Source organism: Octopus bimaculoides, chromosome 6, assembly GCF_046866305.1.
Source record: "Octopus bimaculoides isolate indiv1 chromosome 6, ASM4686630v1, whole genome shotgun sequence".
Taxonomy (NCBI): domain Eukaryota; kingdom Metazoa; phylum Mollusca; class Cephalopoda; order Octopoda; family Octopodidae; genus Octopus; species Octopus bimaculoides.
In genome coordinates, this window is record NC_142933.1 from 33,597,687 (window position 1) to 33,616,489 (window position 18,803).

Below are 18,803 nucleotides of genomic sequence, written 5' to 3' on the forward strand. Positions count from 1 at the left end.
TTTTTTTTGTTTTCATTACTGTTTCAACTATTTTATGTCAACAAATATTTATACTCTCTTCTTTATTTAAACCACGCATTTAAATTTAATACTCACCTTTACAGTATTTCATAGTCTTTATATATTATATGTGTTTTTGTGTTTGCATACATGTGTGTGTAGGAGTCTGTGTGTGTGTGTGTGTGTGTATGTGTATGTTGTTACTTTATCATGTTACAGATGCACCTTGCTATGACTTAATGGTATCCCTAAGAGGGATACATTAGAGTGATTTTCCACTCCTTTTTTTTTTTTTTTCATTTATACAAAATGACCAGGTAGTATATTGGGGAAGGTATATTAAGTTAGTGATAGAATCTGCACTTTTTCTGCCCTCCTCAGATCGTTAACAATCAAGCTGAAGTGAAAAACTACAACCAGGGATCAAAAGTCGGTTGTAACCCTTTAAGGCATTCAATAGATCCCATCTATAAAGCTACTATCTATATCTATCTGATATTCAGCTGCACTTTAAAGAATTCAAGTACAAAGCTGAAATGATAACAAAACAGACATCAGGTAGACAGTGATTCCACTGTTTACATTGGTGAATTCTGTCAATCCGACTCAATTGAACCAATGAGATGTCATAGATCCAGTGTAGTGCTGATGACAAGATATGAACTTTAGACTATGAACTATGACCCTTTAACCTGTAGCATGCTGTCAATTTCATCACCTGCTGCTCGGTTAATTTATATATTTTCAAATAATCTCGTTCAGTTTTAAAAACTAGTAGAGTGTTGAAATGAAGCAAATTTTCTTCATAATTTTAATTAACATGATGAAGAATTGTAATTAAATTCAATAGTTAAACTATTTTTTGGATCATTTCTTTTTGCCATTTGCCATTTCTATGTTTCTAAACACTAAACTTATTTAGTATTGTCTGGTAGTTTGGAGAAAGTCTTTTATATTTAAAAACGGCTTCTGTACAGGGCACGTCCATACTGCAAAACCAAATGATTAACAGCAATAATTCATTCTTTCATAAACGTACACACACACACACACGTGTATGTGTGTGTGTGTGTGTGCATATATATATATATATATATATATATGTGTGTGTATATATATATATATGTATATATATATATATATATATATATATATATATATATATATATATATATATATATATATATATATATATATATATATATATATATATATATTTATATATATGTCTGTGTGTGTGTATGAGTATAAGTAGTTGGTGTTAGGAAAGGTATCCAGACATAGAAACCTGGCCAAAAGCAACAAGACAGTGAGATTTCCCATCATGTCAAGGTGAGCAATACCCACCTAATACATGCTAATTCCAATTGTAAAGAGCCATCCAACTCATGGCAGCATGGAAAGTAGATGTAAAATGATGATAGGTGTGTGTGTATTCATGTATGTGTGTATGTGCCTAGATATATATAGTGTATGCATTACATTCCACTGCACAAATATGCAATATTGCAGTTACCTCATTTTTCATCTTCAAAACAATAAGCCAGTATTTGTGATATTATATTCAGAATAGAAGATAAAAGGGCTCTGCTGAAATTCTTGGTCTTTGCTCTAACTCATACTACATTGAGCTTATTCCCTTACTTCCATTTCTCAGTGCCAAGCTGTCTGTTAGATTGTGTGACATAGTATATGTAACTGTATACTGCTAGCTATCAAAAATTAATAGTTTATTATAATGGAATATATAAAACACTCACTTAAAATGTATAACATTTCTTACATAGATGTATATTCTATATTCTATCAATATATACTGAGTACAGTTGATCTGTGTATATATCATGACATCAAGCTTTGTAACACTATGTATATAAATCTATACCTTACATACATTAGCAATTTATATATATATATATATATATATATATATGTGTGTGTGTGTGTGTGTGTGTGTATACACATACACACATGCACTCATACATATGTGTGTATGTGTATGCATGCATGATGTATGTATGTGTGTGTGCATGTGTACTTGTGTCTATCTATAAAGTGTTTTGCCACAAGAACAAGTAAACACAGGCTTTTAAAAAGAACTCAATACCTGTTCATAATGAATTAGAGTATGAAATGTAAACATAAATCTTTTTGAATTATGCAATAGAAGCCTCTCTAGAGTAAAACCATTATCTACATTATATGTTTAATGCATAGGTATCATTGAAATGCCAGAAGCTGCAGTTTTCATCCAGGAAAAATACCTTTGTGGACACATTGTGTTAAAAAACATTATATATACTTCATAACTAGGTGAAACGAAATCACTTCTGGGGCATCTGTAAAGGGATTTTTCCCAGACTAATAATTGCAGCTTGTGGCTTTTTGATAATGTACATTCATTAAGTGTGTTATATAGATAAATATGAATTTTTGTTTCAGCTGAGAAAGCTATACTACTTTATGAATGATTAATTGTTTGATCTCATATCATGTCCAAGTTATATTATACAACTGATCGTTCCAATCATTCATTAAAGAAAATAAAAATTTTGAAACATTATTATAATTTTGTGTGTGTGTGTGTGTGTACACACACATGTGTGCCTTTGTGTTTTTCAACAAATGTCATAGAATTAAATTATTTGTTTGAATCTGATGAAATAAATTCATTGCTACACTGAGTTTATATATTTGTACATTTTTATTCACACACACACACACACACACACACACACATAGACACACACACACACTCAAGCACACTCACATATGCATGCACACACATACATACATATAGTGACTTAAGGAACATGACAGAAATAGGAAAAGTTCAGCTAGGAACAAATACTTGTTATAGATTGCTATGAGTATTCATAAGTGAGTAACTATGTACTTGAAATTCAAAGAGGTTTTACACCATTTGACATGTACACAGCCACATAAATAACCTGTTATATATGTATGTACATATAAGTATGTGTATTTGAGTAATATATATATATATATATATATATATATATATATATATATATATATATATATATATATATACAGTAATAATAAGATATATATATATTAGATTGGAGCCTGGTGTTGCCATCCGGTTTCACCAGTCCTCAGTCAAATCGTCCAACCCATGCTAGCATGGAAAGCGGACGTTAAACGATGATGATGATGATGATGATATATGTGTGTGTGTGTATATACATATACATATATACATATCTTCCCTCGTATATATATATATATATATATATATATATATATATATATATATATGTATATGTATATGTATATGAGGGACAGATATTCTGCATATATAATACACTTCATAGTGCTCAAGAAGTTTAAACTTGAGCAGGTAGAGGAGTAAATGTAAGGATAAGCAAGTTAAGCCAGTTGATATACAAAAAATATTAAGTACATTTAAAACAAAAAATGTAGATGTGTTTACCTATAAAAAGGTCTGACTTACAAAGAATAGAAATCTCAGGAATTAAAGGAGTTGAATAAGAGTTTTACTAGTCCAACAGCTGTTTCTAGAGGCTTGGTGGTCCAAAATAATGATTGTAAATTGATTCCATTATCGGATAATACCAGCTTCCGTCTTCCGAGAAGAGGTTTTACATTTGGTGTGTTGACAGAAAAGAGATTAAAGATATTCCATCTTTAGCCAACACCTCAAATGTCAAACTTCTTCACTGAAGAGGGATGCTGGTATTATCCGATGATGAAATCAATTTGCAATCATTACTTTGGACCATCAAGCCCCCAGAAACAGCTGTTGGACTAGTAAAACTCTTATTCAACTCCTTTAGTCCTGATATCATTTCTATTCTGTGTCATTGGTGCAAACAGGGAAAATAGAACACAAAATGTATCTAGCAAAAGTTACAAAGTGACTCATGGTCCAAAATTTTTGTGTGTTAGTATGCTTGTTGATGGTTGTTTGGGTGTGTGTGTGTGTGTGTAAAGTTGTTCTGTGAAAGGGTGGAAAATATGTGGCAATTTCTGAGTATTTGTGTGTATGTTTGTATGTATACACATGTATGTATGCATGTATGTGGGTGTATGTGTATGAAAGTACATGTGTGTATATGTGTCTCTGTGTGTATATAGATTTATGTGTATATGTGTGTTGCTTGCTATATATTCAAGGGTCTATGTAGGACAAGAAGAGGATATAGATTACCACCAATAACATTGCTCCGTGACATTCCGATCTACTGCACAATACTTCCATTGATCAACTTACACTGTACTGAAATTAATATTTTGCAGTATCCACATCAGCTATATATACATTCATACACGCACACAGACACACTGACACACACACGCATACAAGTCAATGATGATGCCTCTACATGGTTGGTTGACTTCCAAGAAATAACTGTTAGATCTCCTTTCAAATCACACCCTACCTTATTAAACAGAGATGAGATAGTCACGGTTGGACTCCTCTGGCCTGGGATCAGACAACAATAAATTCATACATGCACACACACACACACACACACACACACATACAATTATATGAGGCTAACTTGTTGCAAGCTACAGATCTGACTATGTCTATGTGCAAGTTGTAGGCATACCTGTGTGGTTAAGAACTTCACAGCACAGCCATCTCACTGAGCAGCACTTTGGGCAGGCCAGTGTCTTCTGCTATAACCCCAAGCAGACCAATGACTTTTGAGTGAACTTCATAAACAGAAATAATAAGAATCTTGTAATATATGGTATGTGTGTGTGTGTGTGTGTGTGTGTGTGTATGTATATATATATATACATATATATCCACACATGCACATATACATATATAGATATATGTGTGTGTATCTATCTATCTATCTGTCTCTCTCTCTCTCTCTCTCTCTCTCTCTCTCTATATATATATATATATATATATATATATATATGTATGTATATATGTATATATGTATATATATATATTTATATATGTAGATAGATAGATAGATAAATATATGTGTGTATATATGTGTGTGTGTGTGTGTATATATATATATATTTTTCATTTTTTTTTTTTTTTTCATTTTATCTAGTTTCAGCTCATGAGCTGTGGCCATGCTGGGGCACCGCCATTTTTTTTTATTTATTAATTTATATATATAAATATATAAATAAATAAATATATTTATATATATATTTATTTATTTATATATTTATTTATTTAATTATATATTTATTTTTATATATATTTATTTATTTATTAATTTATATATGTATTTTTTTATTTATATATTTATTTATTTATGTATTTATTTATTTATATATTTATTTATTTATATATAGATTTATTTATAAATATATATATATTTATTTATTTATATATATTTATTTATTTGTATGTATATATTTCTTTATTTATATGTATTTATTTATTTATTTATATATATATATTTCTTTCTTTATATGTATTTATTTATTTATATATTTACTTATTTTTATATTTAATTATTTATATATATATTTATTTATATATGTATTTATATATTTAATTTATAAATTTATTTATTTAATTATATATTTTTTTTATTTATATATTTATTAATTTATATATATTTATTTATATTTATTTATTTATTTATATATATTTATTAATATATATATATATTTATTTATTTATATATATTTATTTGTTTATATATATATATTTATTTATTTATATATATATATTTATTTATATATATTTATATATTTGTATATATATATATATATATATATATATATATATATATATATATATCTATATATATTTGTATATATATTTGTATATTTATTTATTTATTTATATTTATTTATTTATATATATTTATTAATATATATTTATTAATATATATATATATAGGGAAAGGTATAAATAATAGTCATTACATATTTTCCTTTATTGCAGTAAATTTTTGACTTACAACTGTAAATATGCTACAACCATTATTTACACCTTGTCTTGCATCTCACTCTCTGTGAAAGCCAGACTAACTAGAGCCCAACCATGGATTTACAATCTAGTGATGAACTATTACCTTGGACCCTGCCACAAGAATATGCAGAGTTCTTTACTAATCTAAACAGTATTGTGAGTCTGATGTACTATCAGAGAGCTTATAAAAAATGTTTTGCCCAGATTGATAATCCTTCACTAATGACTTTGTATGTTCGTGTGTGTGTCTATGTGTGTCTGGTCTGTGTGTGTATATATTTATATTTAATACATATGTATGTATGAGAAGTAAGCATAAACACAAGTTTATTTTATATTTCTTATATACATTTCACTGTCATGGTTGTTTGGAGCCTTGCCTTAGGTATTCCAAGTGCATTTAAATTCTCAGTTACAATGGATCACAAGGGAACACTTTGTTGCATTAAGTTAGAGGCATGCTTGTATGTGTATGAGTGTCTGAATACGGAGATCTCACATTGATATAATATGTACATTCCTTGTTGATATTATGATTGGTCACTCTATGCTTTGTAAGACATCTGGAATAAAGAAAAAATCCCTTACTTGAAAAACAAGGGTTGGCAACCAGAAGAACATCTGGCTGTAAAAATCCTGCTTCAAAAAATCCCCTTTCTAGCCCATGCTAGCATGGAAAAGTGGGCATTGAATGGACACTGTGTCTACCCATCTAGTCAACATCTACTTTTTCTATGTAATCAGGTTGTATCTGAAGATTAAAATTTTGTGACATTCTACTAGAATAAAATCGGTGAGCAAGTTGACACTGAGAACTGTTGCATGTAATAAAATAATTCCATAAGGATCAGTACAGTTTGGTTTTGGATTTCACTGCAATATAAGCATACATACACCAGTGTGTATATAATTCTATTGTTAAAATCCGAAATGTATACATATATATATATATATATATATATATATATATATATATATATATATATATATATATATAGTCCTTTTATCAGTTCAGTTTAGTGAACAATTTTTGTCTGAATTTCCCTGTATTTTAAAACCAGACATTCCAACTTTATTTGATATCTTGCTGATATTGTTGTTGTTATTGTTGTTTTAGAGTTCAGTTAATTACTCTCTCTTTCTCTCCCTCTCTTTCTCTCACTCTCACTCTCTTCTCTCTCTCTCTCTTGCTAAATCTTGTTACTTTACAAATGGCGTTCCTGTAGCAAGAATCGTTTTTGTTTTATAATACTTTATACATTTTAATTGATTATTGTTGTTGTTGTTGTTGTTCATGATGGCAGTTGTATAGTAAAGATCCCAAGTAGTAAGACTTAATCTCCAAAAATTCCACAATTTTCATTTTTACAATTGTACACATCTTAACATTTTTGGGAAATTAAATTTTACAAAGAAATCAAATCTGTTGTTATCTTTATTTGTAACCAAATATTTCATTCAGCAGCTGTAATATATCTCACCAATAGCAGCCATCCTCTTCTGACATATGTCCACTGTAATCAATCTCAACTCTGGCTACTATCCACTGCCACCACATCTCTATACCACCACAGTCACTTATCACTACTGGAGCTTCCATCCACAATCATTACATGTCTTATCTACCATTCACTACTGTCACATGGCCATACCACCATTACTTCTCTACTCTTTCATTCCTCTGATCAGCTATAACTGGACCTCTCTGTGATTACTTATTTTGCTAGAATTAGTAGCTAAATTCCCTCAACTACATTCCACCTTCTTTAAATAACTGATACTCTGGACGATCGGTCCCTGATAAATATATAAAAAAGTCTAGATGGTCATGACTGGAATTATTCTGGTCATAGCTCTCAACTTAACCAGAGCTGAACTGGAGGTAAACAACAACTCCTTTTTTCATGGTCTAGCCAACACAGATGTCTTTAAACCAAGAGTGGGCAACTATTCTCAAGAAGTAGACCACATGAGGCATAACTCATCATCAGGTAGGCTGCACTACTAAAAAATTTGTTGGTATACCATTCAGAAAGTCTTGTGGGTTGTATTTTGCCCATGACTGCTCTAAACCACCCTGCAAATGTGATAATTTCCACAAAAGAAATCTCTAAAACTTATATCAGAAATAAAATTTCAAACCAATAATTTAAAATTATATATGGATTCTTTTGATATTAAAGGTTCATTATTTTTTCTCAGTAGAGATATGAACTGCACAGGAAATACACCTTTAGTATTAAAGTGGTTCCTCATTATTGTTTTATACTGTTGCTCAGCCTGCTGGGGATGACAGCCCTCAAATCACATTCCCTACCATCTCAAATAAATAAGGTAAGTACACATGAGAATAATTTGGTCCTAGACATATACCTAAAATTTCAAGGTGGACACACAGCTGTAATGTCTTTTATACAGGAGTTAGACATTTTTTTGAACACTTGAATTGTATTGCTTATAGACACTTAGTAGTAAACACACTTGTAGAGTAAAACAATGTAGACCTATGCATAATATTCCTGTTTTCATTGCACAACCTGAGCACATATATAAAAATTTATGTAGTATTTTGTGAAAATTTTATTAAAATTGTGTGATAATATTTTTCAGACTACCAGTACATGGGACACAGTCATTTTCATTCGCCTTTAAGTTCTCTTCCCAAGTGACTTTTCCTTCTTCTTTTCTTCTTCTTCTAGTTATACTCATTCTTGAACATATATTCTACTGTAGACTTTGAAATCTTCAAATCAACAGTTATTTTTCTTAGGCTTAAATCATCTTTTCTCTTTGAACCAAAGAAATTATTTCCTTTGAATGTATTTCCATCAAATAAAAAAAAAAGAGATCCTTCTTGAAGGATAATATTTATTGGACTACTGCAAGCTGCCTTTGCACTGAAAAATTTGCATTAAAAAGTTTGAAGGGATTTTCCAACGTGATGTTATAGTAAAAAGTGCTCACAATACAGAAAAGACTGAAAACTATTCTTAAATAGCTCCATGAAATAAACTTTTGAGAAAGTACAATTTGTCAGGTGTATGAAAAAAATCTTCCAATCACCTGTTATAGCTCTGCATGATCTGGTTCAACATCGTGATTTAAAAGCAAAACAACACCTTCTATTCTAGATACCACCACCTATTATTATTATACATTGAAGTCACTTTGAAAGATGATCTTATTGTAGCTGTAAGTGAATATCTCAGAAAATTGAGCTATGGTTACTTGACTAGTGAATCACCCTGAACAGGTGTAGCGTAGTTCTGTAGTGGACATCAATTTAATGCTTTAGTTAATTCATAGTCATGAATCTGATTGTCAATGTGAAGAGAAAGAGGGAATGGTTAAAAAGTTTAGCTCACTCGTTTGTTCATAAACAAGCCTAGAGAATTATATTCATTACATTATAATTTACATACTTATGTACATGCATGCATACCTGCCTACCTACCTTCCTACCTACATACATACATACATACATACATAAACAAATGTATACAATAAGATCCATGATGGTAGAGTCCGAAAAGTATAAGGATCTAATGATAATCTGGATGAAGTGATGGTAAGGTTGATAAAGAGGTGTATTGAAGGTCCAAGAAGAAGGTAGGAGAGATGAGGGTCCAAGAGTGAAGGAAGTTCAGTCAGGCAGGGAACTATAAATACATAGATACATACAGTACATGCATGCATGTGTGTGTGTGTGTGATGTATGAAAGCTAAGAAGAAAGGGTTGAAAATATGCTTGCGGTAGACCAAGAACAAAACCGTTGGACAATATCCAAAGTCTTGGTTAGTCATGCTTTGGAATCCAGCAGCCAGAAAGTGTAATGATGGTGGCTTCTAATAAAACCCTATGAAGACGGTGCCTTAGAGCTCTACCCCCACAACATTTTCAGGAAAAAAGGGCAAAGAAGATGGATGGATATTTGAATAAAACGAGTTTCACTTTGCTTTTACAAAATTATTAACCATCATGCCAACAACCACCTTGAACACCTTTTTGAGTTCCATGTGTCTAACACATGTGGGCATGCCTACAAAGTCAGAAAACAGTACAGCTCCCATGACTCCCAAAAACATTTTTTTCACACTCAGAGTTGCTGAGATATTGCATCCTTTAAAACTTCCATGCATCTCACTAACACTACACTTGATATCCCCAACTCCATATGCATGCACACATGTATATCATGATTCTTACACTGTTCACTTTCCTGACTTTTGTACATAATTCTATGTACTGTACATGCACCTTTGATGAGTTGTAGTGCACCTGAGCACTATACATAATAATTTTGTTATCATTATCATAAACATTTCTGTTATATACATATATGCATTCATACAGACAGACAGATAGATAGATAGATAGATAGATAGATAGAGAGTGATAGATAGATAAATACATACATACATGCATACATACATACATACATACATACATACATACATGCGTACATACATAAAGATAGATATGGCGAGTCTATGGGGTTACCCTGGGCTTCAAGTCCATAAAGCACTTATCTTTACAGAATTTCATCAGACCCTAGGCCTATGGTCTCTCTCAAAAAATATAGATAGGTGCAGGTGTGATTGTGTGGTAAGAAGCTTGCTTCCCAACCACATGGTTCCAGGTTCAGTCCCACTGCGTGGCACCTTTGGCAAGTGTCTTTTACTATATCCTCAGGCCTTGTGAGTGGATTTGGTAGATGAAAACTGGAAACCCATCATATATATATATATATATGTATATATATATATATATATATATCGCCTGACTAGCTCCTGTGCAGGTGGCATGTAAAAAGCACCCACTACACTCCCAGAGTGGTTGGCATTAAGAAGGGCTCCAGCTGTAGAAACGATGCCAGGTCAGATTGGCGCCTGGTGCAGCCGCTGGCTTTTCCAACCTCAGTCAAACTGTCCAACCCATGCCTGCATGTAAAACAGATGTTAAATGATGATGATGATATATATATATATATATATATATATATATATATATATATATATATAATCTTTATTTGATATATATATATATATATATATATATATATATATATCAAATAAAGATTAAGAAAGGTAAAATTGTGTCATGTTTTCACATGATAAATGTTTTCATATAAATGTAACTGAATGTAACTGAATGTTTTCACACAGTGAGTTTTACACAAGAAAAGAATCATATTTAACTGAAAAGTTTCCACATAAAAAAGTTATACAGAATATATGTTTTAACCAAAGAAGTTTTTTTACAAGAAGAGGAAAACCAGATTTTACTTAGCAGTTTATTCTGTTTTCAACTTTCAAAGTTTAAAGCAATTCTTAGCCCATAGGGTGGAAAAAATACATGATTAATCTTATATAGAAATGTCACTTATGTCATTTCCAAGATAAAGAATGCAACTGTTTATTTTGGTGTTCCATTAGCTTATGCTATTCTGATAAGGGCATATATTAGTCACTATTTATTGTAACTGTCACAGGTGTTGGTATTAACATAATTGGTCCTTTTCTTTATCAGCCCAAATCCAATGAAATGATGCAATAGATTTATCTTAAGACTATAATTCAAATTACTTCAATCCATGTACTTATTCAAAAGTGTGTGTGTAAAAGTACAAGTAAATTCATGAGTAAGTTCCATGAGTCATATCAACTCATGGAACCAACGTCCTGGCTTCCATAGCATATATATTCCTCTTCTGGATGGGACACCAGTCCATCGCAGGATAGCTCATTTTTATCATCTGAGTGAATTGGAGCAATGTGAAATGAAGTGTTTTGTTCAAGAACACAAAGCATCACCCAGTCCAGGAATTGAAACCAAAATCTTATGAACATGAGTCCAACACCCAGGTTCAGCCCCATTGCATGACACCTAGGGAAAGTGTCTTCTACCATAACTTTGAGCCTATCAAAGCCTTAAAAAAGTACTGGGATTGATTCATTCAACTAAAAGTTCTTCAAGGCAGTGTCCAAGCATGGCTACAGTCTCATGACTGAAACAAATAGAATCAACCCCAGTACTTTTTTTAAGTCTAGCATTTATTCTATCGATCTATTTTGCCAAACTGCTAAGTTATGGGAACATAAACACAACAACATGTGCTGTCAAGATCAAACGGGACATACAAAGAGTCTCCTACCTCTCCCTATGGCACAATATCAATAAAGTCCTCTTATAGCTCAGTGACAACTGCAGTAGTAGCAGAGCAAGGTTTACCCAATTCAATATCAATGTTGTACAGCACCAGACATTGCTAAAAAGGTATATTGACATTAGTGACAGGTTTTTGGCTTAAACCTTCATTTTCTCTAAACGTTATGACTTTAATAAATAAGTCTTTTCCAGTCACACATAAATATACAAAACTATTCAACAGTCATATCCTGAGGAACTCTTAAACTTGCACATGAAATATGAAACAAATCTTAGCTTATATTCTCGAACCAAGTACAGGCTGCTCATGCAGAGGAAATAATACATGCTCACTTAATGAACACTGTAACAAAGAAGCCATTGTATGCAGAGTGAGGATCATGTCTAAGAATCCCAAGAGGGCAACTTTATCCCTATAATGTTGCAGTTTGATTTGAAGGAGATTTCAAGAAGTATCAAATATGTATTATTATCACATTTGTAAATTTGGAAGGAGTGATTCACAAGGTGCCCAGACTTTGTGAGATGATTTGAGCTGTTGTTGATTTGGCAAAATCATTAGAACATTGAACTGCTTTGCTGTATTTGTTTCAGCACTTTACATTTTGAACTCAATCCTGTTGGTGTCAACTTTGCCTTTCTTCTTTCAGAGTCGATCAAATAAAGCACCAATCAAGTATTGTATTCGATTTAATCAAATAATCTCTCCTCTCAAAATTACTAGAATTGAGCCTACATTAGAAACAACCACTTTGCTGAAACTAGGCTGTGGATTGGCAGATTCAGGATTATTTTGGAGAGAGAAAATACCTCACTGCATTTCCATTCTGAAATCAAAACTCCATGAGATCAGCTTTGCTTTTCATCCCTTCTGGGTTGATCAGATAATGTACTGGGGTTAATTTAATTGACTAACCTCCTCCTCCAAATTTCAGATCTTGTGCATACACTAGAAACAATTATTATTATTATTTAACCTATAAAGACTACAAGCTGGCAGAATCGTTAGTATGCCTAACAAAATGCTTAGCAGCATTTCGTCTACGTCAACGTTCTGAGATCAAATTCCACAGGGGGTCAACTTCACCATTCATCCTTTCAGGGTCAATGTCATCGATTTTCTCACCCCTCAAAATTACTAGCATTGTACTGACCGAGACCTTGACTACTGACCGAGACCTTTGGAAATGTGCTGTGCGTGAGAAGACCCGGCAAGCCAAGTAAGATCGTTGCCAGTGCCCCTGGACTGGCTCTTGTGCGGGTGGCACATGAGATGCACCATTTTGAGCGTGACCGTTGCCAGTACCGCCTGACTGGCTCCCGTAGGATTTTCGAGTGAGATCGTTGCCAGTGCCCCTGGACTGGCTTGTGCGGGTGGCACATAAATGACACCATTTCGAGCGTGGCCGTTTCCGTGCAGGTGACACGTAAAAGCACCCACTACACTCTCTGAGTGGTTGGCGTTAGGAAGGGCATCCAGCTGTAGAAACTCTGCCAAATTAGATTGGAGCCTGGTGTTGCCATCCGGTTTCACCGGTCCTCAGTCAAATCATCCAACCCGTGCTGGCATGGAGAGCGGACGTTAAACGATGATGATGATGATGTACCAAAATAAGAAAGGATTATTTAACCTATAAAGGTTGTGAACTGGCACATTGATAACATGCTGAGTGGCGTTTCTTCCTGCTCAACGTTCTGAGTTCAAATCCCGCTGAGGCCGACTTTGCTTTTATCCTTTCGGAATTGATAAGATAAGTGCCAGTTGAGCACTTGTAATCGATTAGACTCCTCTTTCACAATTCCAGGCTTTGTGCCTGTCGTAGAAAAAAATGTTATTTAATCCATGACATTCTAGATAAAATACCTCAATCGTTAGATGGCGTAGTCCCTCTATGATTATATCATCCAATGTATTCTTCTTTTAGTAAGAGAGTAGATTGTGGTTTCAGGTTAATTCAGCTGCTATTTTTAGCTGGTCGTGCGACCACATACGGTGTCTTTCACACACTGGTGATGCACAACAAATATATATCAAACGTATATCATGTCCTTGCACAGTTGTCTATCCTTGGGTTTCTTATCTAGCGTAGTTTGTTTCACTATTGTTCAGCTCTGGTTAAGTAGACATATGATCAAAAGCCTCCAAGCTGTGACCATCCCATGAGTTCTTACATTGAATCAACCCAGGATCGCGTTAAGCAAACATAATCCTTTTCGTATGTTGGTAGGTTACGGTTTGAGGGAGATTAGGTTATTCTTTCTCATAGGTCGAGCAATCAGTTTTTTCTCTTATCTAATGAAGTTGTTTCGAAGTTGTGGATGATAGGGGAGATAACTTATCCATTTCATCAAGTCGCGAAGAATGGCGTGCTCGTATGTGTATGAATGTGTGTGTGTGTGTGTGTTTTACAGATATCAAATTAATTATTTTTCTCGGTAGATTCATTTATTCCATATAAATGTACTATTTTAAACCCCTTTCAAAATATATTGTAGTTTTCTACATTTAGACGCACACTAGGTGTATAAAAAAACGAATCCTAAGTTTGATTGGCAAAATTATTTGAGCGTTGAACGAAATATTTTGCAGTATTTCCTCTAACTCTTCACATTTTACACTCAAATCCCGCCGAAGTCAATTTTGCCTTTCATCCTCACAGAGTCGATAAAATAAAGTTTCGGTCAAGAACTGGAATTGACGTTATCGATTAATCATAAGTGCGGAAACGAAAATCATATGTGCGGAAACGAAAGTTGCTTAATGGCTGCAAACTCAGGTCCAACCCAAAATGTGTTTTCCTTGCCCCACCAAAATTTTAAAGGGTGCACTTACACCTCCTGCACCCTTCTGTTGACGAGCCTCTGCTCAAAATTGCTGGCATTGTGCCTAAATTAGAAACCTTTATTAATTTTGTGAATAGCTGATACAGGTTGAAGGCGGGGAGCTAGCAAACTTGTTAGTACACCAGACAAATTGCTTCGCAGCATTTTGTCCGTCTTTACATTCTGGGTTCAAATTCCACAGAGGTCGACTTTGCCTTTCGTACGCTCGGGCTCAATAAATTAAGCACCATTTGAGCCCTGAGGTTGATATAATCGACTAGCTCCCACCCCACCCTCCAAAAAATTATTCCGGTCTTGTGCTTATTGTAATAGGGATTAATAGTTGATACAGCAGTATTTCTTAGCAGTATTTCTTCCGACTTTACATTCTGGGTTCAAATTCTACCGAGGTCCACACTGCCTTTCATCTTTTTGGTGTCGATAAAATAAGTGTAGTGGTTAGATGTGTATCATGGTAAACAGATGCAAAAGGAATGTGTATGCCTTTGAAGTAAACAAATGAGTGAATCAATTCATAATTAAAAATAATTTATTCACTGGACTTAATTTGTCGAAAGTTGGCACTGGCACTCCATCGCTTACGACGACGAGAGTTCCAGTTGATCCGATCAACGGAACAGCCTGCTCGTGAAATTAACGTGCAAGTGGCTGAGCACTCCACAGACACGTGTACCTTTAATGTAGTTCTCGGGGATATTCAGCGTGACATAAAGTGTGACAAGGCTGACCCTTTGAATTACAGGCACAACAGAAACAGGAAGTAAGACTGAGAGAAAGTTTTGGTGAAAGAGTACAGCAGGGTTCGCCACCATCCCCTGCTGGAGCCACGTAAAGCTTTAGGTGTTTTCGCTCAATAAACACTCACAACGCTCGGTCTGGGAATCGAAACCGCGATCCTATGCCCTAACATTTGAGCCATTGCGCCTTCACTATCTGTGGAAATAATATGTCAGAACTGAATGTTTGTGTGTGCGTACGTAGTTCATCTAAGACAGTAGTCTACCGTGGAACTTCAAACATTGCTCTGGTATCTGCTGTCGCTAAAACTTGTCGTAGAGCTTCCTCGTTTTGCTGCCTAGGCCTTTCTCCCTTGTCTGTCTGTTGACCGCCGTATTTATAAAAATTGTGGCAGCTAGAAGGACAGACATACTGCAGCAGAGTTTGTACCTAAATAGGTCAGCTCCTGTCCATTTGAACTTCACCTGACAGCTGAGGTCCGTAGGTCAAAGGGAGATGATTAATCACTTTTTGACAGGACAAAGAAAACCTGTTTTCGCACCTGTTGATCGTGGTGGTTTGGACGACTGAGAATTCTTAGATTCGGTTACGAATCTAGGCTTGGAGAAGGAAGTGTTAATTTTTACATAAGTACCAGTTGAGCACTGGAATCAGTGTAATAGATTTGCCCCCTCCCCAAAATATTGCTGGCCGTATGTCAAAATTAGAAAGGAATATTTGATCAGACAGAACTGTAACGTATTCACCAAATAAATTATTTATTCAGCATTGTTTTGAAATGGAATTAACTGAGAAAGGCTATGGTCATGAAAAACAGCAAGAAATTTATGGGCGCAGGCGTGGTCGTGTGGTAAGAGGTTTGCTCCCCAACTACATGGTTCTGGGTTCAGTCCCAGTGCGTGACACCTTCTACTATGGCGTCGGGCCTACCAAAGCCATGGTGGTTCGGCAAAAGAGATCAATTGAATAACTACCAATAGAATAACTACCGGCATCTAGGGATCAATAGAATATTCGACTAAAATTCTTCAAGGTGGTGCCCCAGCATGGTCGCAATCTAATGACTGAAACAAGTAAAAGATAAAGGATATTTAATTAGTGAAACTTACTGCTAGCTCTAACTCAAAACTGAGAGTGAAGCGTTAATGTAACGTAGTATTGCCTTTTTTCGTTTTCTCTTCTTTTTTTTTATTTTTATTTTTTGTTTTTTTTGTTTTTAGGTACTAGCAGATATAGGTAACACTATCTGCTCACCACCATTTCCACCACCATCGCCGACGATGCCGCAAAACTGGATCTAGGGCACAGACAATAGAACGAATACTGCAACATATTTTATTCTACGTTCAAGCCACTATATCAATAGACCGACTTAAATGAAGCATAAAGCAGAAACACAAAGAGAAAAGGAGGGGGAAGATCAATTTTAGATGGTGACTCATAATCATCTTAAAGTTTTCCTGCAAGGGAGACAACTTTCGACATGTTTTGATCTTCATGAAGCATAATCTCTTTGTAACAATATCGAGAATAAATTATCTTTACGAAAGTTGAAAAAGAAAAAAATCAGATGAACGTAAATTACAAGTTTTTATTTTTATGACTCACGTAGAGAAGAAATAGTAGTGTAGAAGACCTTTTAAGGACTGCTGGAAGGCTAGGAGGAAGTCAAATTCAGATTGAATACCTAGCCTAAATATTTTTAACACAGTTGACTCTGCTAAGGATAACCTAGAGCCAAGTGGGAGTGTTAAACTGGATGAATATTGAAGTACACTACCTAAGAACAGGTACATTCATGCATACGAGCACATAAATACGTACGTACATACATACATACATACATACGTACGTACGTATGTACGTATGTACATACATACGTACGTTCGTACATACATACATACATACATACGTAGGTCAAATGCGAGCGCGCATTTTTTTTTTTTTTTATATTCGTTTAGAGTAAGTTATTTTACACCTATTACACTATTTTTGTTTTTGTTTTTGGCTACGGTGAGACGACTCGGAACATTCACGATGTGAACTTTCCGAGTCCTCTCCCCCACCCTACCTATTACACTATTTTTTTTTTCATTTTTTTTTCACTCAGACCCATACGTACATACACGCATACGTACGTACGTATGTATGTATGTAGTATTGTTGTGCATTTAATTATGAAAGGAATGTGCATTTATAAAATGAAAGCATTTGCACTGAACACAATTTTACTTTCTGAAAGTTATGATACTGTTATCTCAGTAAATCCAAGATCAAAATTTAATTACAAATGCAAGTAGACTTCGTGTCTCCTCAGTTACTCACTGAGACACTTCAGCCTCTGGCTCACAGATCGTACAATCTCCCCAACACATACCCTCTTCTCCCCCCCCCCCTCTCTCTAACTTTTCTACTACATGTAATGAAATGGAAGGGTGAAAAAACAAAAATATTAGATGCCTGCGTAAGGGAGAAGCCTGACGAAGACGTAGTCAGAAATTATAAAGGCGGTGAGCTGGCAGAAACGTCAGCACGCCGGGCGAAATGCTTAGTGGTATTTCGTCTGCCGTTACGTTCTGAGTTCAAATTCCGCCGAGGTCGACTTTGCCTTTTATCCATTCGGGGTCAATAAATAAAGTACCAGTTACGAACTGGAGTCGATGTAATGGACTTAATCCCTTTGTCTGTCCTTGTTTGTCCCTCCATATTTAGCCCTTTGTGGGCAATAAAGAAATAAGAAATAATAAAGAGTAATCTTGAAAAGAAAACCAAAAGTAAGGACTCTGACGAATGGAAAAAAGTATTGTGAGGGTATAGATCTGTCCAAACCATACTAGCATGGTGACAATTATGTCACAAGCATGTTTTTATTAGTAATTTCAGACAATAGAAAGGCGACGAGCTGGTAGAACCGTCAGGATGCCGGGGAAAACTACTTCGTGTCATTTCGTCCCGTCTTTACGTTTTGAGTTCAAATGCCACCGCGATCGACTTTGCCTTTCGTCTTTTCGGAAATTGATAAAATAAGTATCAGTTAAGCAAAAGTGGGTACCGTTAATCGAAAGGTTAACTTCGCTAACCGTTAATCAAAAAGTTAATTTCAAT

General features: G+C 34.2%; 1 protein-coding gene across 4 annotated transcripts in view; it reads left to right on the forward strand.

Annotated features, from left to right (window-relative positions):
- LOC106875502 (uncharacterized) overlaps window positions 1-17,279 on the forward strand; it is a 65,203-nt gene extending 47,924 nt beyond the window's left edge. The window contains exon 6 of one of the 4 annotated variants that reach the window (XM_052968925.2): window positions 16,919-17,279. The gene's annotated coding sequence lies outside the window, so the exon portion shown is untranslated. Of the gene's footprint in view, window positions 2,686-5,920; window positions 7,370-8,557; window positions 10,153-16,918 lie in introns of those variants that run through there. The other 3 variants (XM_014923677.3, XM_014923678.3, XM_089353732.1) reach the window with 3 other exon arrangements.
- Window positions 17,280-18,803: the final 1,524 nt, after the last annotated feature.